This window comes from Balaenoptera ricei, chromosome 12 (genome assembly GCF_028023285.1).
Source record: "Balaenoptera ricei isolate mBalRic1 chromosome 12, mBalRic1.hap2, whole genome shotgun sequence".
In the NCBI taxonomy this organism is placed as follows: Eukaryota; Metazoa; Chordata; class Mammalia; order Artiodactyla; family Balaenopteridae; genus Balaenoptera; species Balaenoptera ricei.
In genome coordinates this window covers 60,061,568-60,082,942 of record NC_082650.1, presented here as the reverse complement: position 1 = coordinate 60,082,942, position 21,375 = coordinate 60,061,568, and positions in this window count along the sequence as shown.

The following is a 21,375-nucleotide window of genomic DNA, read 5'->3' as shown; positions in this document are numbered from 1 at the left end:
AGGGGCCATTTTTTGGTAAGGACAATATCACTATTTATTCTCCCACTAATAAGAATTTATGTTCATTTAGACAGAGAGTTGGACCTTACATACAAATTGTGTTTGGTGGTTTATTCTATTCCAATTCTGTCTGTGCTTCTGACTTCAAGTAGGAATCTAAGTAGGCATTCTTTCACAAGGAACGCCTGACAAATACCATTTGTCGTAAAAATAGTAAAAGTCGTATGTGCCAGTACTTTAATGTGAATCTGAGTCTCCTGGGTATCACGTTAAAATACAGATTCTGATTTTGGGTGGAGCTTGAGTTCTGAACTTGTAACAATCCCCAGGCTATATGGATGCTACAAAGCCTTGAACTACACTTTGAATAGAAAGCTTTAGGCCATTTCACTTGCGAATATTGTATCTGACCTATGATGATTTAGCATGACCAAGCACCAATATTACAGAGCAATATCTCAACTTCAACTGAAGTCTTGAATAAGGTAGTAAGTGGATAGAATCTTGTTAAATGTGTGTGTCACTCCTTTAGATGGTTTTAAATTTCCTTGGGAATAGGGGGAGGTAATCTAGATTCTATTTTCATTTTACTGAAAAGGCCGGTGCAAGAGAAAAATCTATGAGGTGATAGCCCAAGTGGGTATCCCTTTAGTCTCAGAAGACTGTAGCTGGCCCATCTTTCAAGGTAATCGAGGAAGCCGACAGCCAGTATTAGCAGAGTTTTGGAGATCGAATTCTGGCATGTGCCAAGACTACATGAGCTGGATGAGTTTAGCTTTGTACGTGTCAAAGTTCTCAACCAGTAATGCCAATCTCTAGCTGCTATTCTGCTCTGGCCTGCTTTTGTTTTCACCAAGTGCAAGTGCAGCACAGAAATGGGGGCATAAGAAAAATATCAGATTTGTTATTCACAGCAACAGCTCCAAGCCCAGACAGCTCCAAAGTAAATCTAAACGAGGTCTTGCTGTGACTTTGTGACCAAAGACTTAATGTTCTCATACCATCAGTGGGCTCTGGCACTTTATCAAACCTGTGATATTGACTAGCTAGCAGTAATTGCTGATTAATGAGCAAAGTTTTCTCTGCCTTGTTTTCTTCAGGATTCTAATATACCTTCATCTTCTGGAAATGTGTTGAATCAGTCAGTTGACATTCTCTGTGAGCTTTTTTTTTAGATATTGACGTATCTAAACAGAGGACATCTTGCTCTTTTACCTGTTCCTCTTGAGATGACCTTGTAGTGCTATAGCTGCCTTAAGTTATACCTTTAAGAAAACAATCACACTTTCACGCATTCAGAGAGGGTAATTAACAGACTAGAGCATTTGGGAAAAAAATTTTTTGCTCTGTAATTTTCAAAAGCTCTTTACTTAAGCAGGATACGAAAATGATATAACTAGAAGGATTTCTAAAGAGCATCTAGTCCAGGGTGACAAATGAGTTTCACTTCCAGTGCCACAGGACAGAGGAATGAGGACAGATGTACCTTTTATTTTCCAATCCAGATCTAGTATCAACCCTAACTTCTAATCTGAGTTTTTCTTTTCTTTCCTTCTCTCTCTCTTTTTTTTTTTTTTTTTAACTATTTCTCGATCCAGACACAAGTACCAACCAGGCCGCAAAATTACATCTGAGGAAGGACTGGGGACATACCAAGAGCCTAGGACAACTCTGCCAATTTCACCTCCCTTTCAGACTTCCTCTACCCCTTATTCCATGACTGACCAGCATCTGGGGCTCCTCAGCACCACATACATGGCAACCTTCATCCTCTAGCGTTTTTAAAGGGGTCCATATTATGACTGGGTGCTTTGTGCCTGATTCCATGGTCACAAAGGATCACGTTACAGCACCCTTGAACCATACTATAGAATGTTTATGACCAAGCCACAGCTCAAAATAGTTGGGTACATAGATGTGTCTCTGGTTTCCATTTACATCCTTTTCCAGAATCAAGGCTCCAAAACTGCTGGCAGGTGCCTCCTTTGCTTTCCACACTTCCTCACTCATTGCATATAACACTGGGAGGGAGGCACAGGTGGGTGACAGTACCATTTGAGACCTTATAATATCTTGGAAGCATGCAAGTATAGAAATATATTTTGTGTTGTTTATTTCTGGATTCAGGAGAGTGTTAATTGCAGCCAAGATGTCTAGAGCTGATTTAGATCTCTCTCTGTCAGTGTGACCTTGGCTAAGTTACTTCACCTTTTTGATATTTTGTCAAGTGCGGATAATGGCACTTGCTCTTAAATGTGGTTAATCAAGATATGCAAAAGAACTTTGCTCTCTCCACAGGAAAGTTTCTCATCTATATAAACACAAGGAATTATTAAGATACTGATATTTTCAGGCTGAGTTAAATGTGATTGAATTTTGCACCATTAAATGTGCATGTTCAGTGATTTCGTTATTGGTGGGCTGATTCTTGGTATGTTAATGAAGACCTATCTATAGTTTTCTTGATTAACTCACGGCTCAGGACTTGTTACTTCAAGCACCAAACAAGATTCAGTTTTTTGAGGCGTTGCATCCAATATCTCAATTATTCATCTTAGAAATTAGTGTAAAATTAGCACAGATCCCTGTTCATATGGAAATAGATGGGTATGTTAATTGAAATGCTGTAGCTGGAAAAAGTTTTGCATAAAGAAAGGATTGATATTAATATCTTTGAATGGAAGATGTATATCATATTGTTAGTAAGGAACAATTCATTCATGTGTACTTTTTCTAAACAATTATTTTATGTAGTTTATCTCACTTCCAAAGTAGAAGCTATTCATTCTAGCAAATATTTTGAAATAGAAATATGCTAATAACACTTTTTAACTTAAAGTAAAAGCTATGTTAAAACATTAACATTGGGCTTCCTTGGTGGCACAGTGGTTAAGAATCCACCTGCCAATAAAGGGGACATGAGTTCGATCCCTGGTCTGGGAAGATCCCACATGCCTCGAAGCAGCTAAGCCCATGCACCACGACTACTGAGCCTGCGCTCTAGAGCCCGCGAGCCACAACTACTGAAGCCTGCACACCTAGAGCCTGTGCTCCGCAACAAGAGAAGCCATTGCAATGAGACGCCCATGCACCGCAGCGAAAAGTAGCCCCCACTCGCCGCAACTAGAGAAAGCCTGCGCGCAGCAATGAAGACCCAATGCAGCCAAAAATAAATAAATAAATATTTTTAAAAGTTAACATTTTTTTCTTGCTCCCTCTTGTCATATTTTTTATCACTTTCCATGTTCAAATTTTCACATTCAGCTGCTGTAAGGGTTTATTAATTCTTAATCAGAACCAAATAATTAGGGTACACTTCTACCAACTATCCAGATTAAACACTAGGTGTGTGTGATAACTTGCCATCATTAAAATTCCTTGGTTCTCCCAGGTAAGTCCCTTGAAGACTTTTCTGAAATTAAATACAAAGTTAAGCCCAAATAGTGGGAACAATAATTTATAGAAATGTGAAGGAAATGAGACACTAATTTACATTGCATGTAAATATATATATATATATTTTTATACTTACATATGTATCTATTCACACACATACACATACACACCAGACTCAAAGACTCCAATCAGTTTTAAATTTCTGAAGCTTACAATCATATATAATAAATACATATCATATAAACCTTATTATACTATTATAACCTTATTATAATATTTCACCATTCCTTGTCATTTAGAAATTTAACTCAGAAATTTAAGTCAACAAACTTGTGTTGTGGATCTCTTATGTGAAAGGTATTCTGCTAAGTGCAGAGGACATAAACACTAACAAAGACCTCACTCCCTAGCCAAGGACATAATCCATATGTACAGATATGTTAATCACAAGAAGAGGATTTAAAAGCATTATAAACAAAATTCTGAAGGAGCATAATGTTGGATAAGATGCCACCAAGCATGGCTACTTAAAGGAGTTGGTGTGTTGAACTGAGCTAAAAAAGATAGGTAAAATTCCAGGGATTTCCAGGCAAAGGCAAGTACATGAAGAAGAGCCTGCAGGGGAAAAAGAGGCAGGAAGAGTTTTGGGGGACTAGTGATAGGAGAGAGTTGCCAAGAGTAGCAAAATATCGCCAACCCTTTTTTTACCCACAGCATACTGTGATCATTTGGCCCCCTTTTGATCAATGTTGTGAAAATATTGTTATTGAACACAGATTGGTATGTGAAGAAGTTCTAAAGCAGAAGTGATTTTCTGGGGAGCACATACACTCTAATTTCACTGCTTCTAATGGCCTAAGATAACTGAGGTTGGCATTAACCAACACAGTCAACGTTAAGCAGGAGCTTAAGGAATTCACAGAAGGAAGAAAGAATCATCCAGCGATACTGTGCTGGCAGCCATCTGACAAAATCGGAGCACAGGGAAGATGGTGGGGGGAGGCACAGGAGGCCCCTGGGGTGAGGGGCTGTTGGCTGAGACTACAAGTCCAGGCCCCCAGTTCCACTTCATACTCCGGTGGAAGCCGGTAGTAAAGGGCAGTAGGACTTGGGGATAAAAACATTGAGCAAGTAGTCCTCAGAGGGAGGGGCTTCTCCAACCATTTCTAACTCAAAATTATGGGACGAGGACCCCTATTTATCTACTTATTTGTACAAAGGGCCTGTTTCACTTACTATGACTGCATAACAAATTACTCCAAAAGTTGGTGGAGAAAAACAACAATTTATTATGCTCACAGATTCTGTGGATCAGGTTTTGGACAGAGTAGAGTGGGGTCGGCTTGCCTCTGTTCTATACTTTCTGGGCCCCAGCTGGAAGACTGCAAAGCTGAGGGCTGAAATCATCTGGAGGCTCATTCACTCACATGTCGTGCAGTTAATACTGGCTGTCAGCTGGGGCCTGGAGTTCCTCTCCACTTGGGCTTCTGCATATGGTCTCTAGGCTAAAAAGCTAGTTTGAGTTCATCACAATATGGTGGCAGAGTTCAAAGGACAAGCATCCTAAGGGAGAGAGCCATATGTAGACTATATCCTTTCTATACCCCAGCTTTGGAAGTTATATAGCATTACATTGCAGAAGTGGTTACAAGTTCCTGTCCCAAATCACAGGGAGAAAACAGAGACCCCACCTCTTGGAGGGAAGAATGGCAACGTTCTTAAGAACATGTCTGAAGCAGAAATATTGCCATAGCCATATCAGGAAAATCTGCCACAGGGCCTTGGAGAGCTCATACAACCGATCCTGTGTACTCTGTTTCTGCCTTTCTCCTTCCCTTTCCTATACCCCTTGTAGCTGTTGCAGTTTCTAGAATAAAGAGAGGGGGCAGAGGACTTAACAAGAAGCCTACATGCTGCCTAGGGGAATTATTAATAAAGTTGATTATGGGTTTGCAAAACTCAAACTCAGTACAGATTAATATTCCTGGAGCATGGAGAGGAAAAATGTATTTAGAGAGGTGGCTTTGAGGCAGGAGATAGATGGGCCCTCAGGGCAAAGGTTTGAGTTCGTTCCCTGGAGACCGATATTCCGAGCCAGGAACAATAAGACAATTGAGAGAGGAGGCTGGGCCCTGCCCAGATAGAAGATAAGAGACCACATATTCCTCATTCTCAAAGTCAGGAAACCTGACTACACATGAGCAGAAAGGCTCCTTGGAGGTCAAAAAGGGAATGAGGCCAACTGATGTTCACTACCCATAGGCCTCTTCGGTAGAATCCATCTTGGCAAAGAGATGTGCCCGCACACGTGGGACGATCCTGAGATCCACCAAATACGGACTTTGAATCAGGCAAATCAAAATAATTGGTCAAAGGAAACCTGGAAGAAATGCCCCATAACAGTGATTCAAACTGCCTCAAGGGAGCGACTCTCTCTCTGAGCCCACCCGTGTGTCCATCCACACGTACTGTACTCTTTTTTTTTTCTCCTAATAAATACTTTACTTGTTTCACTACTTTCCGTCTTTGTGGGAATTCTTTTTCTGCAAAGCTGTAGGGCCAGGGCTTTGTCACTGACCACTGGTCTAGTGGCTGGGATTCGGTGCTCTCACCGCCACGACCAGACCTCAATCACTGGCCGGGAACTGAAACCCTGCTTCAAGCCACTGCAGGCCCAGGCCACCCGAGATCAGTCTGGGATAAATCACGGAAGACTTTATGCTGAGAATTTAGGTTTTCTGTTGGACTCAAGACTTTGTTCTGTGGCAATGGAGAAACGGCTGCATGTTTTCGATCAGGTGAGTGACTTAATCATTTAGGAAAATGACCCACTCTGAAAGTCCTGGGCAGAATGGATCAGAATAGCAAGACACTGGAAATTGAGAGAAAGCAGAAGTTCTCTTAACTGACCCCCTCATAACTGAAATGCCTCATTAATCTCTGCTCTCAATGCTGTGTCTCAAATCACTGGATGCGGAGACCAGGAAGACATATCCAAACACGCCCTTGTGTTCTTCCTCTTTCCAGATGAGTTGCTTGCTGATCAAGAGTCATGATATTTGTTCCCAAAGTTGTGTATGAACTTTAGTTGCAATTACATAATTTAAATATTTTAAGACAAAGTTAATTATGAGTGCAAAAGGAAAGAGGGTGGTAGTTTCTGTAAAAACGAAACTACCTGCTTTGGGAAAGACTAAATAAGAGTGTAATAAATGCTGTAAGATTAAGGGTGGGTGAGACAGGTAAAAGATAGGGGGGGAAAATGAACATCTAGAAAGAGTCCATTGTCAAGTTACTTTGTAAGAGTTTTGCACTTTCAGAGTGTAGCGCAGCAAGTAAGAGCCTATAGAGCTAAACTTATTAAATCCAATTCCATTTCTATTATTTGCTGTCTATGAGACTTACCTAGCCTTTATGTGCCTCAGTTTTCTTATCTGTAAAATCAGGTTACTAATAGTACCTACCTCAGAGTCTGCAGTAAGGATTAATAGAGTTTAAATTTTTTGAAGTGCATACAAGAGTATCTGCTACATTGAAAGTGTTAAAGAAGGGCTGTTGTTACTATTATTATTATTATTATTATTATTATTATTATTATTACTATTATTATTCACTATGGATGTAGCTTTTAAGAGGACAATAAAGAATAGCCATAAATGGATCAACAGTCAGGAAAATGTTACAGCTACATCGAAAGATGAGTGAGTGTACATTTATATGTTCATAAGGTATCTGAGTGTCATTATTTTTACAATTCCCTGCTTAAACAGACTTAAAAATAACATTGAAAGCCATTGGCCCCGATGATCTCAGATAAGAGAGCCTTATCTGAGGCTGGAGGGCTCGTGCCAGGTGGGTGACATTAGGGGTCTAGGGAAGGGGCAGGGAGAATGGAGAGTAAGGGTCAGAGAGGAGACACTTGAAAAGAATAGACTCAGAAGGAGAGGAAGGAATATGACCTGAAGGTTTGAGCCTAAGCGCTTGAAAACATATTCATCAGAAGAGAGGACCGAATTTTGGGAGGGCGTGATGAAAACACTTTATTTAAATGTAATGGTTTTGGGACTTCCCTCATGGTGCAGTGGTTAAAAATCCACCTGCCAATGCAGGGGACACGGGTTCCATCCCTGGTCCGGGAAGATCCCACATGCCACAGAGCAACTAAGCCCGTGCGCCACAACTACTGAGCCCGTGTGCCGCAACTACTGAAGCCCATGTGCCTAGAGCTCATACTCTGCAACAAAGAGAAGCCACTGCAATGAGAAGCCCATGCACCACAACAAAGAGTAGCCCCCACTCGCTGCAGCTAGAGAAAGCCTGCGTGCAGCAACGAAGACCCACACAGCCAAAAGTAAATAAATAAGTAAATAAATATTTTAAAATAAATAAATAAATATAATGGTTTTTAAACTGTGGTATTTCCCAGGGTTTGGTCCTGGCCCTCTTCATTCTTCCACAAAACAGTCTCTAGGCAAACTCATCTCATGCTTTTGGTTAGTGTATTCTAATCGTGCCAGAATTCATGATCCAGCTCAAACCTCTCTACTGAATTTTAGACTAGTATACACAGCTGGCTCCCACACACAGCTCTTCTTGAATGTTCCATAGAACATTCATTGAACATTCAATATGTGCAAAGCAATTTATCACCTTCCCACTAACACCTGTTCCTTTTCCAAATTACCTTAACAAATGATACCGTCATTCACCCAATCATTCTGGCCATGAGTGATCTGGAAACCAATCTAAATGTCTTCCTTTACCCCACCCTTCACATTTAATTGGTCTCTAAGACTTGCCATTTCACCTTTTAAATATTGTTTGAATCTATCTCTTCTGTCTCCTAAGTCATTTCCCTGACTTCTTAACTGGTCTCTCTGCCTTCATGCTTTCTTTCTTCTAATCCATGCCTCATATTGGCAGAGTTATATTTATAAAATGCAATATGATCACACTACACAAATGGTTAAAACTCTTCAATGACTCTCCATTGTTTACAAGGATCTAGCCCAAAATTTTGTAGATGGTACATAACATATAGGACACATCATGAACTGCTCTCTGCCTCTCTGTCCAGATTCATCTCTACTCCTCCTTGTACCCTAGGATCAGTCATATAGAATTATCATGAAAATAGCCCTACCTTCCAGAATTTACCATTCAAAAACCCTGCACAGTGGAATTCTCAAGGCAGAAGATCTTACCTTGATCAATGAAGAGCATCTGTATTTGCTTCAAGGAACCTTTCAAGAAACAAAGAAAAACAATCTCAATCCAAACTTTCTGAATTCATTTAAAGAAATTCCACAGAGAAAAATCCTCAAAATGGGATATTTGCAATATATATTTTATTGTAAATATTTGTTTTATGAATTTATAAATATTTGCTTCTAATTAACTATATTTTATAATTTCCTTGCATTTACTTTATGATTAACATTGGTATTTTTATAGCATGATTAGGACCAGAGCTCCAATTCATAACACTGTATGTATAGGACTTTATCTAAAGAATTTATCTAAAAATGACTTGACTTCTAACAATCATACAAAAAGCAATTATGCTGCCAGAAGTACCCTATACACAAAGACAGAAATGAAAAAGAGAACAGAAAGGATATTAAAAGAACTCCAAGAAAATACTTTGCACATTTCTATAATAATAAAATCAGAAAGAAATGAACAGTAGTCTAAGAAAATATAAATTACCAAAATTGGCCCTTGACGAGGTAGAAAATCTAAATAAATCAATTTTCATGTAAAAAATAAAGTTGTCACAGAACTACTCCTCAAAAATGTGCAGGACGCAGATGGTTTTACAGATGAATTATTTCAAACTTTCCAGGAACAAATTTCTTCTATGTTATATAAACTGGTCCAGAACATAGATATAGAAAGAAACTGTTTCTCTCCCTTACATGAAGTTAGCATCCATTCTAACAAGGAGAATACAAACTTCAAACCAACTGCCCTTAAAAGAACTGACACAAAACTCCTAAGTAAAAGATGAGCCCATTTAGTTTGAATATTTTTAAACGTTAAAGAATGACCTAGGGGCTTCCCTGGTGGCGCAGTGGTTAAGCGTCCGCCTGCCAATGCAGGGGACATGGGTTCGAGCCCTGGTCCGGGAAGATCCCACGTGCCGCTGAGCAACTAAGCCTGTGCGCCACAACTACTGAGACTGCACTGTAGAGCCCGTGAGCCACAACTGCTGAAGCCCGCGCGCCTAGAGCTCGTGCTCTGCAACAAGAGAAGCCACCGCTCGTCGCAACTGGAGAAAGCCCGCGTGTAGCAACGAAGATCCAACACAGCCAAAAAATAAATAAATAAAAAAGAAATGTTTTTTTTTTAAAAAAAGAATGACCTAGCAAAGTTAATTTCAAAAATGCAAGGATAGTTCAATAGTAGAAAATGTATTAATAAATCAAAAGAGGAAAACCATATTATCATCCTGTAATAAAAAAAAAGGTATTTAATTTATTTTGATAAACTTGAACTAGGAAAATGCAGACAGTCCATGTTTGGCATAATCATCACCTACTCTTAAAATGGGTATGAAACGGTTAACCAATAAACCCCTGAGATGCCACAAGGTATCATAAACTCCATACATTCTGTGCAGTAGAGGAGCCTGTTTCAGTCCAGTTCTGTCTACTCCCTCCTCCCAGAAATGGAGCATGAGATGCAAAGGGCTTCCCATGGCACTGCCCTGGAGCAGAGTAGGTATAGACAGACCACAGGGAGACAAGGCAGGGAGCAGAGAGCACTGCACAGGTATAAAATCCTCACTCCTAGAAAAGCAGTCAGCCACAGCAGGCATTTCAATGGCATGTTGTCAGGAAGAAATACAACTGATGAAGCAACTGCTAATGCAAAGGCTGTTCATTCTCCGGAATTGACATCACAGATCTGGTGTAGAGAGGTGATCATTTAATATAGATGACTGAAGACCTGATCAGTGGGGGACAGAGAAAAAAAAGTCAATGATCCAGCTCAATATAAAAAGAGCATCCAAACTGGGGCAGGATAGAAATTGTTACCTTCGTCACACCTGGAACCACACTGGGGATGTGCCCTAGTTTGGGATATTTACTTATAGCTGAGTTCATCATATAACTTGTAGGATGAAGAAAGAGGGAGGTACTACACAAGCCCATGAAGACCTAAGGGTCTGCAGTGTAAGCTGCTCCTTTCTAAGAAGAGTCTCCTGAACTGCTTTGTTTTGCTTTGCTTTTCTCTCCCTTTAAAAGCTGGGGTGAGGTGTGCCTCCAGCTTCAAGTGAAAACAAACTGCCACAATAGCCACTGCTGACTGGGGAAGAGATTGTATATGAAGCAAAGGCAGCCTTAGAGTGGAGCCCATGAACCAAGCATCAAACTAATAAAAGATGATGAAAATTGTTTACAATGCAATAAATTTAAATTTAAGTAAAAAGATGATGTTTGAACTAAGTACATGATTACTTTTTAAAAATACACTTTGGTAGTTTGTATGCATAGGCAGCTATGTCAAGAGTTCCAAGACCACTGTCAGGCTGAATGATTTGCTGAAAGGACTCACAGGACTCAAGAAAGCTGTTATACTCACGGTTATGATTTATTACAGGGAAAAGATACAGAGGAAGATAAGAAAAGGGTAAAGGTACCTAGGGTGAAGTACAGGAAACACCAGGCACAGGCTTCCAAATGTGTCATCCCAGTGGAATTGCACAGGGACACACTTAATTCTCCCAGCAAAGATATTTGACAACACATACAAAATGTTCCCCAAAAAAAGCAACTCAACTGAGTCTTGGTGTCCAGGGTTTATACTGGACGCCGGTCATGCAGGCATGCAGGGCTGTATGAATGCTCTCAACTACTCAGACTCTGCCCATACGCCCAGAGCAAAAGCAGACGTTCACTGTAAGTCACGTTTTATTTGGTTTTTTAAAATATATTTTACTTCTTAGAGCAGTTTTAGGCTCACAGCAATATCGAGCAGGAGGTATAGAGATTCCCCATATACCTCCTGCCCCTACACATGCATAGCCTCCCCATTATCAATATTACCCACCAGAGTAGGTACATTTGCTACAATTGATTAACCTACATTGACAAACCATAGTTTATATTAGGGTTTATTCTTGGTGTTGCACCTTCTGTGGGTTGGGATAAACTTGCAATAACATGTATCCACCAGAGTAGTTTTACTGCCCTAAATATTTTCTGTACTCAGCCTATTCATCCTTCCCTCCCCACTAACTCCTGGAAACCCCTGATCATTATACTGTCTCCATAGGTTTGCCTTTTCCAGACATCATAAGGTTGGAATCATACAGTGTATGGCCTATCAGCTCAGCTTTTTTCACATAGTAATATGCATTTAAGGTTCCTCCATGTCTTTTCATGGCTTGATAGCTCAGTTCTTTTTAGCACTGAATAATATTCCATTGCCTGGATATACCGCATATATTTATCCATTCACCTACTCAAAGACATCTGGATTACTTCCAAGTTTTGGAAATTATTAATTTAGCAGTAATAAACATTCGTCAGCAAGTTTTTGTACGGACATTAATTTTTCAACTCATTTGGGTAATACCATACTAGATCGCATGGTAAGAGTGTGGTTAGTTTTGTAAGAAACCACCAAACTAACTTCTCAATGGGCTGTACCACCAGTGGTGAATGAGAGTTCCTGTTGCTCCACACATAAACCATATTTTTAGGGTAAGTCTATCCGGTCAAACAGGTGTAGCCTGGCCCAAGACCTCAGGCACACAAAACACTCTTAACTGGCAGAATACACCAAGGTTCAGAGGCTATCTCCCAGGAGTTAGTCAAGGGCCAGCCCTGAAGCCACACCTTTGTTTCGAAAGGACTGAATTTGAGCAACAAAGGCCTGCTGAGTTAACACTTTCCTGCCCCCCACAGCCCAGGTCGTGAGAGCCCAGCTGCTCCTAAAAAGAACCTGTTCTACACCCAATTAGCATGAGAAGAGGGGCTTACCCTATGATTTTCTTCCAGGCAGCATGAAGTAACAGGAAACCCCCACTGGCTGAAACGCAGATCCTTCTCTCCTCAGAGGTGTTTTCATCATTCCTGGGGTGATACTACTCCAACACCCAATTCTCTCCTTTACCTCTAGCTAGCACTGTACCCTACCTAGAGAGACAAGAAATAAAGCTCTCTACTGTTCTCCGGGCTGGAAATCCCTCCCTACCCATGTGGTCCGAGGGAGGCTGGAAGGAAGCATTGAAGCTTGCCTGGGTTTGTTCTGGCATTGGTGAGTTGCAGTTCTTAAAGAATCCATTTGGTTAGAGGAAAAGAACCTGCTCTCAGTTCCTTTTTTGGAATTCAGCAAAATAGTAACCTTTAACTAGACTACTTTAGAAAAATGACAGTTCTCTGCGAGGCTGGGGTGTGACCTTACAGAAGGAAGCATGTGCTCTGGACTGGCAATGCTCCATCTCTCTCTTAGCCAGAATGTTTGGGTCTGGGACACAAAGAGGAGGTGAGAATGATGTCCTTCATAATGACACCTAAGGACCCACTCTCAACGTTTCCGGTTAGACAAGGCCAGACCAAGAAAAATAATGCATGCATGTTAAGAAAGCTGGATTTATCCTGGAGGTAATGGGAAGCCATTGAAGGAATTTACATGGGCCATGGCAGACTAAAATTTATATTTTTAAAATATTGCTCTGCACGCAATGTGGATAGAGGGAAACAAGAATGGATGCCAATTTAGGAGATTAGTGCATTAATTAAGGCAAAACTGGATGGATTAAGATAGTATCCGTGGGAGTGGAGAGGACTTTGGATAAGAGATATTCAGAGAAAACTGACATGTGCTGTAAAGAAGCTGACATGATGCCCATATTCTGGGTTGGATGAGAGAAGAATGGAGAATCCTTTAGCCCAGGGTCTCTAGTAGGAAATACAGAGGAAGGAGTAACACCTAGCATGAGGGACTGCACTTAGGAGGGGTTAACACATCTTTATTAAGTTGAGTGTTGGAAGAGGAATTTTAGGAAGATCATTCTGAAAGCAGTAAGTCACAGGTCCTGGTTAAGTGAGAAACAAAAGCCAGAGAGACCCCAATTAGGGTGTGGCAGTGATAATAGGAAAGGAAAGAAAAATCACTAACTTGAAACCATAAAACTCCTAGAAGAAAACAGGCTGTAAGCTCCTTGGCATCAGTCTTTGCAATGAAAGAGCTATCAAGATTTCTGATATTTTTACCAGAAATAAACAAATGAGACTACATCAAACTAAAAAGCGTCCGCACAGCGAAGAAAACCATCAACAAAATAAAAAAGCATGCTTAGGAAATCTTTTGGAGGCAGAAGCAGTCAAGGGTAGCCTAGGGTTAGGGTTAGGCTTAGGGTTAGACTTAGGGTACGGCTTAGGGTACGGGTTCGGGGAGGTGTTCGGGTACGGCATATGGTATGGGTTAGGGTTAGGGTTAGGGTTAGTGTTAGGGTTAGGGCTCGGTTTAGGGTACGGGTTAGGATTAGGGTACGTGTTAGGGTTAGGGTAGGGGTTAGGGTTAGGGTACGCGTTAGGGTTAGGGTAGTTATAAAAAAAAAAAATAAAGAAGCATATTTGTACTTCTAATAAAAAAAAAACACTATCTTGATAATTATAAAAAAATAATAATAATAATAATAATAATAATAATAAAAAAGCAACCTACCCAATGGGAGAAAATATTTGCAAATCATATATCTGATAGGGGTTAATATCCAAAATATATAAAGTACTCATACAACTTAACAGCAAAAGAACCAAACAATACAATTATAAAGTAGGCAGGGGCTTCCCTGGTGGTGCAGTGGTTGAGAATCTGCCTGCCAATGCAGGGGACACGGGTTCGAGCCCTGGTCTGGGAAGATCCCACATGCCACGGAGCAACTAGGCCCGTGAGCCACAACTACTGAGCCTGCGCGTCTGGAGCCTGTGCTCCGCAACAAGAGAGGCCGCGATAGTGAGAGGCCCGCGCACTGCGATGAAGAGTGGCCCCCGCTTGCCACAACTGGAGAAAGCCCTCGCACAGAAACGAAGACCCAACACAGCCAAAAATATATATAAATAAAATAAAGAATTATTAAAAAAAAAAAATAGAAGTTTAAAAAAAAAGAAAGTGGGCAGAAGATGTGAATAGACATTTTTCCAAAGGAGACATACAGGTGGCCAACAGGTATAAGAAAAGGGGCCCAACACCACTAATCATCAGGAAATGCAAATCAAAAGGACAATGAGATATTACCTCACACCTGTCTGAATATTATCAAAAAGTCTACAAAGAACAAGTGTTGGAGAGAAGATAAAGAGAACACTTGTGCTCTGTAGGTGGGAATGTAAATTGGTACAGCCGCTATGGAAAACAGTATGGAGATTCTTCAAAAATTAAAAATAGAACTACCATATCATCCACCAACTCCACTTCTGGGTATCTATCTGAAGAAAAAAACACTAACTTGAAAAAATATGTGCACCCTCATGTTTATTGCAACATTATTTACATTAGCCAAGACATGGAAGCAACCTAAGTGTCCATGATTTATGGATGAATGGATAGAGCAAATGTGATTATATATATATGTATTATATAATCGTTATTGTATGTAAAGATTATAATATATACATATATGTGTGTGTATATATATATATAATTCAGCCATAAAGAAGAATGAAATCTTGCCATTTGCAACAACATGAATGGAACTTGAGGGCATTATGCTAAGTGAAATAAGTCAGACAGAGAAAGACAAATACTTTATGATCTCCCTGGTGGTGTAGTGGTTGGGAATCCGCCTGCCAATGCAGGACACAGGTTTGATCCCTGGTCCGGGAAGATCCCACATGCCGTGGAGCAGCTAACCCTGTGCACCACAACTACTGAGCCTGCACTCTAGAGCCTGCGAGCCACAACTACTGAAGCCCATGCGCCTAGAGCCCATGCTCCGCAACAAGAGAAGCCACTGCAATGAGAAGCCCGCTCACCACAACAAAGAGTAGCCCCGGCTCAATGCAATCAGAGAGAGCCCATGCACAGCAACGAAGACCCAAAGCAGCCAAAAATAAATAAATAAAATTTTTTTAAAATAAAATAAAATAAAATAACAAACAAAAGAAAAATTTATAAACTCTGATGATTGGTTAATAGAATACAACGTATGATGGGGAAAAAAATAAAGATGATTCCTGTCTTCCAATTTTAATTCCTGGCTAAAGTACCAATGTCATATGACAGGAATGCCATGGATAAATAATATTATTAATTCTAATAAGAAACTTCAATTTGAATTTCTATTGTATGGCTAAATTATTTTTTCCATTTGGCACAAAAGTCTCATTATGCTTACAACCATTATCACTGGGAAAATAAGTTTTCTTATCCAGAACTGAGCTGATTTCCAAATTACCACTTGTGCTGATAATGTTTAAGTGCAATAGCTTTTGTTTCTTCGGTACTCTTGCTCCCTGATGAATGGTGATTTAGTTAGTGTAACTGTTCAACCAAGTTTTAAAGCCTGATTGTAACTTGCAGTTCAAGATGTTTGACATTTTATCAACATTTAAATATCTGAAAAACATTTGGAAACTTCAGCTGGGAGATCAAAGAATTCTGTCACAAAGGTTCCTGACCTTTCTACATTTCTGAGGAAAGGAATTAAGACTTCAGGCTTTCTTAATACACATTTGAAACAAAGTTCATTGATCGAAAGTTTTCTGTTCTGCATTTGTCTCTTTGGCTTCAGCTAACGTCAGTATGAAGTCTGTGGCTCTCCATCCATTACTTTCTCTTTTTCCCTCTAACCCCTATAAATTCAAGTGACTTTCAGGAGAGTAAATACAGGTCCAGATTCTGTTTAGGTTTGAGTATGTATTACCAAAGTGGTCAGAATACTAAACTAAAACATCAATAATCCTAACACCGGCTGGCAGAGGATTTACTTAAATTTGAATCCTCAGCCTTGTTTTCATTTTCGTAAAATTGGATATTTTCCACTTCCTCATTTATTCAGTAAATGATTCCTTATTGGGGGTGTACTGTGTGCCAGACATTTGAGATACATCTGTAAACCAAACAAAGACCTTTCACTCATAAAGCTTACACTTGAGTAAGGATATAAAACAATAAGCATAATAAATAAATAAATCTATGGTATGTGAGGAGGTGATTAGTGCTTTGAGAACAAGAAAATGTAGAGCAGAATGGGGAGGATTTAGGAAAGGGGGGTAGGGTGGAGCAGTTGCTGTATTAAATATGGAGATCAAGGTGGGCCTCAAGGAGGAGGTGAGACAGAAGCATAAACCTGAAGGATGTGAGGGAGATAGCCAAAAAGATATCTGGGGAAAGAGCATTTCAGGTAAAGGAAACAGCAAAAGCAAAGAGCCTAAGGCAGGATAGTGCCTAGCATGTTCAAGAAACAGCAAGGACTGGGGTGTAAGGGGATTAGCAGAGGAAGTAAGCTGTTGCAAGCATAGGCATGGATAGGTACTCACAAACACCTGTTGAAAAACTCAAGGTCTCATTTGATCTGAACATAACTATGCAATCTTTTTTCAGCCCCAAATAGATTTTCTGCTTGTTAATCTCCCATTTTCACCATTTCTCCAAGACATTTTGTCTATTTCTACCTCTATGCCTGTATGAATTCCTCTTGCACTATATTTTGTAGCTTTCGCTTAGTAATAAAATCCTCTTCTTTGCACAGCAACATGGATGGACTTGGAGGATATTATGCTAAGTGAAATAAGTCAGACAAAGACAAATACTGTATGATATCACTTGTATGTGGAATCTAAAAAATACAACAAACTAGTGAAGATAACAAAAAATAAGCAGACTCACAGATATAGAGAACAAACTAGTGGTTACCAGTGGAGAGAGGGAAGGAGGGAGGGGCAAGATAAGGGTAGGGGACTAAGAGGTACAAACTATAATATGAGGTATAAAATAAGCTACAAGGACATATTGTACAACATGGGAATATAGCCAATATTTTATAATAACTATAAATGGAGTATAACCTTTAAAAAATTGTCAATCACTGTATTATACACCTGTAACATATAACATTGTATGGCAACTATACTGCAATTTTTTAAAAAATTTGGCCATAATAATTCTCTTCTTTGCTAAGGTCTACCTCATGGCTCATTCATTCTCGATGATGCTTTCCCTAACTTCACTTATCCTTTTTTTTTTTCACTTACTCAGTGCCACACATTTTATCCCTTAAGTGTTTGCTGTCTGTGTCATTCCTTTATTCCATCATTCATGTTACTTTTTTTTTATAGGGTATGTGCTTCCTGAAGTCCCAGACCACATGTCATACATACTTCATCTATATTTGACTAGCCTTGACTAGCAGAGTGTTTATATCATATCAGGCTCTGGTCGTACAGAGATGAGTAACACTCCATCTCTATCCTGGAGGAGTACAATCTGGAGAGAAAATGACTGGCAAATCAATAAAGATGATATTATATGATCAATGGACAGGTATAATTCTCAGAGTGACAGCACTCAGAACAGAGAGGAAAAGAGGAACAAATATGTATCAGATGCCACACGTTATCTCATTTAATTCCTACAATAGTCTAGCAGATGGAGGTTAGAAACCTCGTTTTAGAAGATGAGGAAATTGAGGTCCAGAGAGGTGAAGTTTCTTGACCGCGGTTACTCAGGTAGAGAAGATCAGTCCTGGGACAAGAAGTGGGCCTTTGATTTTCATTTAAGTACACAGTTCTTCCACTTACCTATTATCCTTTATCAGTCCAAAGAACACAGCAACTGAGAAATATGTTTTATACCAGCCAAATAAAATAGCAATTTCTTTCATTTGCCTTATGTTGCCTTTCAAATATCAGAGGATGCCCATGGTAAACATACTTCTCTTTGTTTTATAAACTTCAATCTTATCTCTCCTCAGACTTTGATTTAAAAAAAAAATAAAATCTAGTTCTAGCTATATTTTTCTCTTACAATCCCTATTATATGTTTGTTTAAAGATCAGTTGTGAAACGAAAATGTCAAGTTCAAATTCTAACTCGGCCTTTTATTTATTATAGGTTACTCAATTTAGTGGTTTTAGGTCACTCCATTTGTAAAATAGAGATACAAAGATGAGGACCCTGGTAGAATTAATTAATATTTTTTAAATCACTGATACTATGCAACGGAAAAATGTTATTTAAGTGGACAGAATTACAGTTTTCCTGGCATGCATAGGAAAGACTATTAGGATATGTGCATTAGATAATTACTTGACTTCTCAAATAACCGTTGTGGAAAAATCTAAGACCATTCAAATGAGAACAAACAGAGGATAATTATTCAGAGCTTGCTATATAGCAAGGGAGTCAGCTGCCATCATTCACATTTTGGCAGAGACTCAAAGGCAGGCAGAGGAGTGGGAAAGCTTTACAGTAGAAAAAAGGGATCTTCAGGTATGCCTTGACTGAAGGCTGTTAGCACGGGAAGCTGTAGACAGGCTATCTAGAAGTGGGACATCCTGTGTGATTGATTAAGAGTATATATTTGGCTTTCTCTGGTTGGTCCTCAGTTGGGAGCAGGGACAACAATTAGGGAAGCTGTCTTATTAATCAAGTCCTGGCCGTTTTGTTACAGAGGTTAGCGTTTGGCTTTCTGGGTTGGTTGCTGGAGATAGAGGTCTGACTACAAGTCTGACTTACAGCAGGTTGGCTCTCTGGACTAGTTACTGCAGGTAATGGATTGGTTTCCTGGTCTGGTTGCTGCAGACTGTGGGTCAGAGTTTTATTTTCATTTATGACCTGGCCATTGTCTTCTTGGATATTCAGTCTCTCACTGTATATCTATCAACAGTTGATTTAGCAGGTCTCTATGATTTAAAGAACTCTATATGTGTTTTAATAAATCACTATTTTAAAATTTAGTTCCAGAATCATCTAGAGTACATATACCAATTTTTCTAAGCATTAATCTCACTAAATTCAGTATATTAGTAATTTGAGTGTTTCCTTCTCTTGACAAAACTTTTAGCTAAATATTTCAAATGTGACCTAAAATTTCTATCATGATTTATTAGGCAATATATGTAGGGTGGAAAAGTCATTGTTGGATTCTATAGAGTTTATTGCCATTGTTAATTACCATGGTTATCATTGTTAATTAGCCCTCCAAAAAAAGTTAGGCTGATTACATATGTGTTCATATACTTCAAAGGCTAAGAGGAAATAAAAAACTATAACTGGAACTCAAGGTGCTATACACTAAACAATATGAAATTTATGGAGAATGAAAGCACTTTCAAAACTCTCCATGACAAAAAAAATCTTTGTAGCCAGCAAAGCAAAGGTAATTCAGATACATGCTGAGAGAGTCATAAAACTGTCAACATTGTGACTCTAGTAACTTTCTTTTGGTCACTTCCCATGAAGGTGGCCAGAAAGACAGAGTGGACATTTGTTGTTTCCCTGCCTGGATGATTTTTGATTAGTGATGCACCCCTTCTCCGCACTCAGCTCTCACTGTCAGGGGTTAGAGGAGGCTCCTATGGGGTAGACCCTGGTGTAAGCCAATCAAAATGTCAAATTTCATGACCACTGTGATTGGTTCAAAGATGGGCTTATGATCTAAACTGGTCCAATCAAAATAAATGTCAGGAGTTTAAAGGAGAATACTGGAACAAATACTCTCACACTTTCCAGGTGGGCATGGGCCAGAAATCCTGTAGCCCAAGGACAATTGGCAGCCATCTTGCACCCACAAGAAGGGTCACAAGTTTGAAAATAAAATCAACAGAGACGAAATATAGTCCAGCAGTAAAGAGAGGGAAACCAGAAAGCAACTGATGAGATCGTTCAAATCTGAGTATTTTCTATTTATAACTTTATAGTCTTTTCCTAATTATAAAACAAACATGGCAAAGCATAAAGACAACATAAACAAGGCTAAAGAAGCAAATAATCCCACTGTCCATAACCTTATCATCTAGAGATGACCATGCTAACATTTCAGAAGTCAGAATTTCAAAAGGCAGAGTCAAAAAGCTTGTAGCTGGAAAAAGAGGGATGTATTGGGGGAGCAAAGCAGAATGGCAACATCATATAACACATATCATCAAGCAATCAACAGCAATTGCCATGCAAGATGGAACCATTTCTTTGGTGAAAGCCCTGTGGCAAAGATTATGATTATTTCTTGCAAGCAGCAACTATAGCCCCAAATCAAAAGGCAGGATTTGACTAACCCAGGTTTGATTAGACAAATTCACACACGTAATCTCAGTGTCAAAGAACAATTGCAGTCATTAATTGAAGCCAAGCAAAAGTCATAGCTCTGAAAGGGAATATCTGTCTAAATGTCCCTAAGGCTTCCCTGTCCTCAGGAAGCTTTCCATCCAGAAAGCTTCCCTACAAGAAATGAAATCACAGCCATGTACTTAATGTGATTTCAGGACTACAAGTCTTCATTTGATCAGAAAAGTGCCTTCACTTTGGGCCTTTTATACGTACTCCTACCTGAGCCCAAAACTCCTACCCCCAGAGACATTTTGGTGCCTTAGAGAACAAAGCCTAGTGCATTAGTCCTAAAGAGATATTTTTTACCTCTAAAAGAAACAAAAATTGACTGAGCGAGAGTTCTGTAAATGAACCAGAGACAGTCCCTGCGCATTCACCTAAAATGGCCCCAGAGTTACTGACTTCACAGCAGACTCAGACCGTCAGCCCAAAGCCAGCCGGAGCCAAACTCAAATTCTCACACATCCAGTTGCTTTAAATAGAGTCCAAATAAACGTATTTTTAGCCCTTTGGAGCCTACCTACTTTACACACTCCCTGAAACTGCACCCAGTATCTGCTAACCATGGATAAGACAAAGCCCGTGGCTATAAAAGACGTCAAACCACTTCTGCCCTTCAGTGCTCTCGGACCCAGAAACTCCCTACCTCCAGCTTAGCAACATCGCTAGACACAAAGCTCCCCACTCCAATTTCCCC